Below are 10,540 nucleotides of genomic sequence, written 5' to 3'. Positions count from 1 at the left end.
ACAAAGTGAAAAGACAACCCACAATTTTGGGAAAAATCATGACAAATAAGTACTCAGACAAAGGTCTACTCTCTAGCATTTATAAAGAACTAAGAAACACTAGGGCCCCAACATTTAAAGACCCAATCCAGAAATGGGCATCCGAGATGAGCACACACTTCTCAGAGGATGAAATTAAAGAAGCGAATAAATATATGAAAAAATGCTCCACATCACTAGCCATCCATGAAATGTAAATTAAAATAACATTGAGATATCTCACTCCAGAAAGAATGGTTATCATAAAGAAATCAACCAACAACAAATGTTGGAGTGGCTGTGAGGAAGAAGGAACCCTTCTCCATTGCTGGTGGAAATGTAGACTGGTGCAACCATTATGGAAATCAGTATGGAGACTCCTCAGAAAAGTGGGACTGAAAATCCCATTTAAACCAGCTATTCCTCTACTGGGAATTTTCCTGGATGATCTGAAAACATCATATCATAGTGATATATGTGTGCCTATGTTTATAGCAGCACAGTTTGTGATAGTCAAATCTTGGAAAAAACCAAGATGCCCATCACCTGAGGAATGGATGAAAAAGATGTATTTTTATACAATGAAGTATTACTCAGCTATAAAGAATGATAAACTCAAAGCTTTCATATTTATGTCAATGCCACTTGAAGATATACCCATAAGTGAAATAAACCAGACACACATGTGTAAATATCATATAGTTTCGTTAGTATAAGATCACAAATGAAGAAATACAAATAGAAAGGTATAATACAACAAAAAGGAAAGCAAGAACTTGAGGACTAAACAATTAAGATGGGGAAAGGAGAAGAGCTAGGAAACATGACAGTGGCAAGCCATACAGTTATATGTACAAGATGAGTAAGGCAATGATCCTGAGAAGCTCAGAATTTTTTGAATGTGGCAATTAATTGGAAGGATTAATTGTGAACTAAGCAACTGCACTCAAGATGGCAATTTGTAATAGTAGGTTCATGCTTGAAGTGCCTGTCATTCTGGTTTTCTGAATACAGGCTGCTTCTCGTGACATGCCAGTTGCTGCCATGCTGTCTCTCGGGTAGATGATTGTTCAAAAAGAAGGAGGTAGTGAATGAAGGCAGGAGACAGGAAAAGGAGTGTTGCGGGACTGTCCTGCTACAATGTTGTATATGGTTAGATTTCTGGACTTACGTGTAAACATAAGAATTATATAATTCTTTATTCCTATTTTTTGAATATATTTTAATTTTTTAAATGTTTTTTCATTATGTTCTGTAGGGACTTAAAGTTTAACATATCAACACTTGATGAAAAATACCTGTTCCATGTTATGCCTAAAATGTTTGATATTCAGACAGATAGTGAGGTTAAGCTGAACAGCCTAGGTTGTATGGTAATGACAATAAGCTTCTCTTCTGGAGGGTTAACAGCCTAAGTTTGCAGACCAAAATTAGAGAAAAAGGAGGGCTACAAGGAAAGCCAACATTTTGGCCCTAGCCTTCCAAGGTCAATTAAGACTCAGGACATATGAGAATTTGTACTGTAACGTCACGTAACTCAGTAGTGTCCCAGATTTTCTGATCAAGGAGATGGGGCCAAAGAGGAAAGTGATCAATGAAGTGGAATGTGCCTAAGGAGAGTCACATGGAGAGAAAACATTCTCTCAGGCTTTCCCAGAGAGCACATTGGCCAATCAATGGCTGTGACTCATCCACATGGCTGACTCTGACAAAGGATCTACAATCTGGGGTACGGAGTATCAGGATAAATCCTGAGGGGATTTCACTGACCTTATCAGACCCAAAAGCTACAACTCTTTTTGCATAGGTCTTGCTTTTTCTTGGTCTTAACCATCCAGCAGAAAAGTATAAAAATGAAGTATAAGAAGTAAAGCCATGTTGTTATGTTGAGCTGTAGGGGACTAATGTCAACAACTTCTGACATTGCCAGTCAAGCAGAAGACCCAATACTATTATGGACTACTGGACTATTTTAATATTTTGCTGAGTTCACACATCTATAATATATAAATGGCTGGGGAGATGGCTCAGTAGGATAAGCGCTTGACTGGCAAACACAAGGATCTGAGTTCAATCCCCAGTTCCGCCAAAAAAAAACAACAAAAAAATATAATATATAAATGATGGAACTAAACATAAAAGGGGATACAGATGAATGTCCATTTTGTATCAGTGTATTCAAAATGGTTAGGATAGATATATAGCTACTTCTCTTAATTCACGGAATAGAGGGATTTGTTCTAATAGTGTTTGTAAATAGGATATCATGTCTGCATCTTGTACAACAAATAACCACTAGGAATGGAGTATGCAGTGTGTTAATTATTGGAACTGTCCTTCTGGTTTGATTTGAAACTGTCTGATTGCTATTTTTTTCTCAATAAAATTATGGGAAAAAAAAAGAAAAGTAACACACACACACACAATTACTTTACTATTGAATGTGCAAATGAAGAAGCAAGAATAAATGAAGTTCAGGAGAAGAAAAAGAGCCCTTAATAAAACTCACAGTGAAGGGCTTGGCAGACCCACCCACGGCACGTTTTTCAGACCTCAGCCAGCCTCTCTAACAGTTTAAAAACATGGACCCCTCAAATGAAAAGGCTTCTGTGACTACAGACGAATGTTCATGGTACATTATTTGCTTGCAAACACATCTGGGATGAAAAAACAAACCCAGCAAACCACCACAGACACGTGTGTGGGAAGGTCACCTGCTCACGAGAGCTTGGTGGGTGCTCGGGAGCAGTCCCCAGAGCCTCGTTGCTAGGAGGTTTCAGCTCCCGCATAACATTGCCCCAGAAGACCTGGGGGACAAGTGCACAGGCAGGAAACAGTGATGTTGATCATCCTGGCCCCGTGTCACCCAGCAACGGGCTGGGTGTGTGGGCATGACTAAGTTTTTAACAAGAAAACTTTAAAAAATATAACAGAAATAATTTTAAAGTTGGAAAAACTTGCAGAATAAGGACATAAAAGAAGAAAATACTTTTGTAGCAAGTGTGTAATGTATAAGGTAAGTGTTACAAAGAAACAAAAGGTTAAAAATGTTCATACAGTAAAAAAGAAAAGTTACTGTAATCTAGGGTTAATTCATTAGTAAAGAGAGAGAAATACATTTTTAAATTTGGTGTAGTCCAAGTGTCCATGGCAGCACATAGTATGTCCTGGAACCTCCACACCTATTGCCACTTGTCCCTGTGCCACCCACAGAACCTGCCAGTCTATTCACAGGATGTGGCCTACACAGTCATACCATTTAAAAAATCTTTTATGCTTTCCTTTTAAGGAACTTTTCTGTATTTGAATACACACACACCACTGGGTTACAGTTGTCTATAGTACTCAGTGCGGTGAGAGGGTTCACTGTGGCTTAGTAACAACAGGCTATGTTGTACAGCCTGGGAGTGTAGCAGGCTGCACTATCTAGGTGTGTATGAGGAACACTAGGACAGTGATGACAAACCGTTCAGAGCGTTCAGTGGTAATAAACAGACCATGGTGGATGCATCCCCAGGTTCACCACCACCTCTCTAAGACGCCTGCGCAATGACGAAATTGCTAAGGATGCACTTCTCAGAACATGTCCTACCATTAAGTGGTACACACTTGTCTACTATTATAACTCATATTTAATAAATATTGTATATATTGCAATGTGAACAAGATAAAAATCAAAGGGGGAATCATTTACAAAAATTAATTACAGTTATTGATAACATTAAGCCTAAAGAATAAACAATGTGACACCTGGATAGAAGACCAATAGAAAATACACCTCAACAACACTGTAAACCTGCTAGTCTTAATAGGTATGCACGAACTCTTCACTCAACCCAGGCCACACCATCTTCTCAAAGGCATGGGGAACATTCTCCAGTACAGATCATAAGGTAAGCCATAAAACAAGTTTCCATAAATTTTTAGGATCGAAGATCACATAAAGCATGTCCCATAAACACAATAAAATGAAGTTATATGCCAATAAGAGAACAAGGTTGGTGAGCTCACAAGTGTAGAAACTAACATAATTCTCGACAACAAATTGGTTAAGGAAGAAATCAAATGGGAAAATTAGAAAATACATTGAAATCAGTAAAAACTGAAGCATGATATGGCAAAGCATGGTGAACGCAGCCCAAGCAGCGCTCAGAAAGGACGTTGTACACGCATACATCTACATTAAAAAAGAAGAGCTCTGACCAGATATCCTAATGTTTTACCTTAGAAAAATAGACTACTGAGGTAAACAAGAAACAAGCAAAAAGAATAAAAACTAAGGCAAAAATAAATGAAATTTTATGAAGAGAAAAATTCAATGAAAACAATATAGCATCTGGCCCTTTGAAAAGATGAATTGGCAAACTTTTAATTAGACTGACCAAAAACTGGACTACTAAATCTAGAATAAATGAGAGAATGTTGCTATTGCTTTTTTAGAAATAAGAAGGATGATAAGGGAATACTGCAAAGACTGATTGTACAGGAACTGCACAATCCATGAATAGCATTAGAACTTATAGCAAGAAACAGAAATAAAATACTATATAGTTTAAATAATGTAAATGTGGGACTGGGGAGATAGTTCAGTAGAATAAGCACTTGACTGGCAAGCACAAGGGCCTGAATTCAATCCCTGGTTCAGCCAATAATAATAATAATAATAATAATAATAATAATAACAACAATAATACAAACAGGGTTTGAAAGCACTAAGCTAATTCATTTCGAAGTTAAGCTTTAGAATAATGTGCAATTTCATGCTATGCCTTAAGTCCAAATAAAAAGTAAACTTTGAAAATTATTTTAATCTTTTTTTAAAAAAACAAAACGAAACAAAAAACTCCCAAACACATAGAAATAATGGAAATGAAAAAAGAATGATGTATCTTGCAAATGTTCTGTGTTTTGAAATACTTATACAACAAAGGCTGTTACTACGTTAGGTCTAGGTAAATGAGTTTATGTTAAATTACATAGGATTGGAAAAGAATAAAAAATATTTGTTTTCCCATTGCTGTTCAATTTACAGTCTGAAGCGGATTTTTTGACTCCTAGTTTAATGAAGAAAAATGCTTGGGGTAGAAAGGACTATTGAGATTTCACCAGAGACTTTTTCTTTTAATAAATCTAATCTTTTGATTATATGGGGACTTATCTGCAAATTTTAGAAGAAGTCACAAGTGAGACCTGTTATAACAATGGTGTTTTGTGGGATTTTTTGTTGTTGGTCTGTCGCTGTTCTTGTTTTCTGACAGCACTGACAAGACCTGACTCTTACTTTCTAGGGAAATTCTGGGCTCCTGCAAACTAAAATTATCATCTTAGGGGGAAAAAAAGCAGAAATAAAAATGATAATATGGGAATATTGTACTATGAATAATTATACCCCAACAAAACATATAACCCAGATGACTTGGGGAAACTCCCAGAAAATTGACAAAGTAACACAAATAGCCCAGCAAAAACTAAAAAATTTGAGTACATCTCGTATATTTCAAAGAAACAAAACAAAACGAAAAAAAAACTTTCTGCAAAGATAGTGTCAGGCCCAAATGGTTTTACTGGTGAATTTGATTAAAATTTCAAGGAATTCGCACCAATACCTCAAATATTCTTGCAATAAAAAGTAGAAGGAACACTTCCTTAACATTCAATAAGTCAGTTACCCTGATATCCAAACCAAAGACATTACAAGAAAACCATAGACCAGCAGTTTTTATGAATATAGCTATAAAACTCCCTGAGAGAACATTGACAAATGCAGTATATATATATACATATATGATTATACAACATAACTGAGTGGGGTTTATGTCAAGCTAATTCGATATCCAAAAATCAACTCATCACATTAATAGAATAAAAGGGAAGAAGTCACCAGAGCATATTCACTGCTGCAGAAGAGGCATTTTGTCAAATGCAACACTGTTTCATGATAAAAATAAAAATAGACTCAAAAACTAAAACACAAGGGAGCTACATCAGCGTCACAGAGTACTTCTAAAAAACTCCACAGCGGTTTGCCCCTAAGAACAGGAAGAAAAAAAGTCTTTTCTTAGCACTTCAGGAAATTCAATAATAAATCAAACATACAAATTGGTAAGAAAGAAGAAAAACTTCTTGTCCAGAGGACATGATCGTGTAGACAGCTTGTGCTAAGCTACCTACTAGGAAACAATTTGACTTGAGAAATGAGTTCAGCGAAGTTGTAGGATACAAGGTCATATTTTTTAATTGATGGTATTTTTATACACTAGCAATGAACAATCTTACAATCTGCAAAAAAATGTATTTACAATTGTACAAAAGAATACACTAGAAATAAATTCAATAAGAAAAAACACTCTAACAGCTATGCAACATGGTTGAAACAAATTTTAAATGACTTAATAAATTAAATGACTGGACATTTCTTGACTGACAGACTTTGTAACATGGAACTATGTCCTCCAATTACCAGATAAACACAATCTCTATAAAAATTCCAGCTACATTTCCCCCAAGAAATTGACAAGCTAACTCTAAGATTCATGTGTGAAATCAAGGAATTCATCTAGAAAAGCTAAATAATCTTGAAAATAGAAACAAACTGGAAGGAATTAGACTCTCGTATTTAAAAAACTTGTTCCAAAGCTACAGTAACCCAAACAGTGTGTGAATGACATAGGGATAATATATAAATCATGAAATAAAGTTCAAAGTCCACAAATAAACCCTTCCATTTACAGTCAATTAATTTCTCACAACACTGCCAGAGCAATTCAACAGGGGAAAGATTAATCTTTCCAAAAATGGTGCTACAGCAGCCATATTTGGTGAATTTTAAATTTTTAAAAAATGTACTACAACTGGTCATGGTGGGGCACACCTGTAATCCCAGCACTTGGGAGGCTGAGCCAGGAGGATCTCTGTGAGTTTGAGACCAGCCTGGGGGCTACAAAAGTGAGCACAAGGCCAGCCTAAACTGCATAGTGAGAGCCTGTCTCAAAAAAAAAAAAAAAAAACCAAAAACAGTATTACAGTAAAAGATACATGACCATTAACCCCCTCAAAAATACCACTCCTAGCCTTGTCCCATCATTCTTGCCACTTTCTGAAGTCCCTCTGGACCTCCTCTTCTGGGAGTGCCTTTATGAGGTACAACCCAAAAACTCGGTGAATGCTGCCATCTGGAGCCATCCGATGACAAGGCCAGATTGTAAGGACGTGCTAATTGTCTTCAATGAACTCACTCACCAGCTCTGGCACGGGCGACTTTGGCTCATCTCTACGGCTACAATGACCACGAAAGAGAAACGTTCTCTACTCAGTTCAGGATATCAAGGCAGCCACAACAGTGTAACTACAGACACTCACAAAAGAGGATTTCCAGAAAGTGGTGAGAAAGACGGCATAAGTGTGCTTGGAGAATGGGGAGCATTTTAAGAGGGATTAATGACAATGTGCCTTTTACTGTAGTAGTTCTTAACAGTTAAACATACAAAAACAACCTTGAACATACAACAGTATTTTTAAGTCACAACTCATGCAGAGTGAAGTTGGACTCACACCTCACATGATGTGCAAAAATTAACCTCCAATGGACAAAAAAAACTGATACAAAAGAGACAATTATAATACTCTTAAAATACAGGAGTAAATTGTCATGTTCTTGGATTAGGCAATGGTCTTTTAAATTTCTCAGGCTACGCTCTAGCCTAAGTACACATGAATATTAATAACAAAATAGAATATTAAACTTAGAGTTTTGTACCATACACTAAGGCACTAGAGGCACAAGATCCAAAAAAACACACAACGGACAGGGGAGATAGTTCAGTAGAATAAGTGCTTCCCTGGCAAGCGCAAGGACCTGAGCTCAATCCCTGGTTCTGCCAAAAATAAATAAATAAATAAATAAATAAATAAATGCAAAAAACACACAAAAATAAATTGGACCTCATCAAAATTTAAAGCATTTGTGCTTCAAAGAACATGAACAAGAAAGGTGAACAATAATGAGTATTGGAGAAGATACAGGAAACCAGAAATATTCAGTCATTGCTTGCAGGAACACAAAATAGGCAGAGTTTGAATGTTCCTTAGGTGAAATATGGAGTTACCATATGGCCCAGCAATTCCACACCTAGATTTATAACCAAGAGAGCAGAAAACAAATGTCCAGCTAAAAAGTGTCCAGGAATATTTATAGCGCAATATTCATCACAAAAAATGTAACTTATCCATGTCATTTATTATTAATTCAATTAAAAAGAATGAATGAGTTCTACGAGGTTGTAGGATACAAGGTCAGTGGATGAATCTGAAAAATATACTAAGTGAAAGAAGCCAGATATAAAAAGACCACATGCTGTATTACACCAAATCAGTGAGCTGTCCTGAAAAGAAAAATGTATAAAGACAGAAGACAGGGCCAGGGAGATAGCTCAGTGGCATAAGCACCTGCCTGGCAAGTGCAAGGTCCTGAGTTCAATTCCTGGTACAAAAAAAAAAAAGACAGAGGGTAGGTTAGTGACTCCCAGGGACTGAGAGCAAGAGGCAGTGAGGTGTAGCTGGTAGTAGTTACAGAGTTCCTTTTTGGGGTGATGAAAATGAAATGGAATTGGAGGTGGTGGCTACCCAACAAGTGACTGTAATGTAAATCATTAAATTTCCTGCTTTTAAAAGGGTAAGTTTTATGGTACATCAATTATTTCTCCAGAAGATGCAGTAGCAAAAGCACCAGCAACCAAAGAAGAGGAGGAAGAGGGAGCAAGGGCAGCCAATGCCAGAACAAAACATCTACGTGGTGAGAAATAAGATTCTTCTGCTTTTCTGATTTCCAACATTTTAAGCATGGCCGTTTCCATAATAACACCACCACCAATACTCATAGCTGATGACTTATCCTCAAGAGGCCTAAACCCTCCTCTCTTTCTTGGGACATGGTGGGAAGTCACTTCAGTGCTGACAATGTTAGGCTGAAAGGTGAGATCTGTTCTCAAATTTTCCCATCCTTGCGATGCTTCCTCTCTTGAGAAGGTTGAACCTCACTGGACTTTTCTGGAATCGTTACTCCATAGCTTCCTGCCAGCCTTGCAGTCACCCCTTACCTTGACTTTCCTCCACAGTGATAGTTAACACCAACCATCCTCCCAACTGCCGCACTGGGCCCTGAATCTAGGACCTTAGCACTGAGGTAGATCTCTAGCCTTCTTCTCTCCCGCCTCCCTTCTGTTCATGGGTTTATCCTTTCCTTTCTTCATTTTGAAACAAGTTCAAACTATGTTGCCCAGGTTTTGCTTGAACTTACACTCTTCCTGCCTCAGCCTCCCAGAGTGCTAGAATTGCAGGTATGCACCACCGTACCCAAATCCATTCTGAGTCTCATCTATTTTCCAGTTCATACAACTTTGTCCTGTGAGGGATATGTCTGCTTTTTACTCCTGCATTCCTGAGCTGAGGGATACATAAAGACTACCTGAGAACTACATGTTGAAGTAAATTATCATGATCTCTGTGTCAAGTGCTAAGAATTCAACAGATATTAACTTTAAACATTCTTCAGCAATCCAATAACATGTCTCATCCATTGGCACTTTCCTAGTAGTATATTTTATTTGTCTTAGACAAAAATAGATGTCTTGGCCAGGGAGATGGCTCAGTGGAATAAGCCCTTCCCTGGCAAGTGCAAGGGCCTAAGTTCAATCCCCGGTTGCACAAAAAAAAAAAAAAAAAAAAAAAAAAGATATAGATGTCTTGCTTTTACTTATAGAGGTTCAGATGCTTTTGTTGAAACTTTAAAATTGTAAGATGTATGGATAAGTTTTTTTTTTCATTTATGTATTTGGTACAGGGTCTCACTACTCAGTTCAGACTCATAGTGATACTCCTGTTTTTAGTCTGCCCAGTGCTGGGATTACAGATGTGTGCCACCACGCCCGGACTCAGTCACCAGCTCAGTGTGCCCCTGGGGGTGGGACTGGTGCAGCATGTAGGACTGGAAATCGAACCCTGATTCCTGCACTTGCCAAAGCAGTCAAGCTTAGTCTGCTGAGCTATCTCGCCGGCCTTGGGTAAGTTTTCAAAAATGGGTAAAAATACAAATGTTAAATCTTTGGCTATACTAAAACATCCTTTAAAACATAGGGGCCAGGGAAATGACTCAGTAGAATAAGTGCTTGCCTGGCAAGCACAAGGGCCTGAGTTCAATCCCTGGTTCCACCAAAAAAAAAAATAGATGATGAATTTGTCAGTTATGATATTTTGTTACATTAAAATATAATATTTGGGGTTGAGGAGATAGCTCAAGAGTCTAAGCACTTGCCTGGCAAGTACAAGGACCTAAGTTTGATCTCAGTACCACATGCCCTGCCAGCCCCAGAAACCCCAGGGGCACTGTGCAGGCTGGAGACCAGGCATGGGGTGCACACTGGTAATCTCAGTGCTGGGAAGACTGAGACAGGAGGATCAGTATGAGTCTGAACTGCACAGTGAGATCCTGTATCAACAACAAAAAGAAAACAAAACAACAACAAAT

At 37.7% G+C, this 10,540-nt stretch overlaps 1 protein-coding gene across 3 annotated transcripts in view; it reads right to left on the bottom strand.

The window, feature by feature from the left end:
- The window catches only part of LOC101576406 (cytidine monophosphate-N-acetylneuraminic acid hydroxylase), a 93,338-nt gene that overhangs the window by 60,911 nt on the left and 21,887 nt on the right, over positions 1 to 10,540 (bottom strand). The window contains exon 1 of one of the 3 annotated variants that reach the window (XM_023700009.1): positions 2,528 to 2,601. The exons of the other annotated variants lie outside the window; for them this stretch is intronic. The gene's annotated coding sequence lies outside the window, so the exon portion shown is untranslated. Of the gene's footprint in view, positions 1 to 2,527; positions 2,602 to 10,540 lie in introns of those variants that run through there. 3 annotated transcript variants of the gene reach the window in all.

The sequence above is a fragment of the Octodon degus genome, unplaced genomic scaffold, assembly GCF_000260255.1.
Source record: "Octodon degus isolate 3935 unplaced genomic scaffold, OctDeg1.0 scaffold00119, whole genome shotgun sequence".
Classification (NCBI taxonomy): Eukaryota; Metazoa; Chordata; class Mammalia; order Rodentia; family Octodontidae; genus Octodon; species Octodon degus.
The sequence above is the reverse complement of the archived record's forward strand: the minus strand, read 5'-3'. Positions and strand labels throughout refer to the sequence as shown.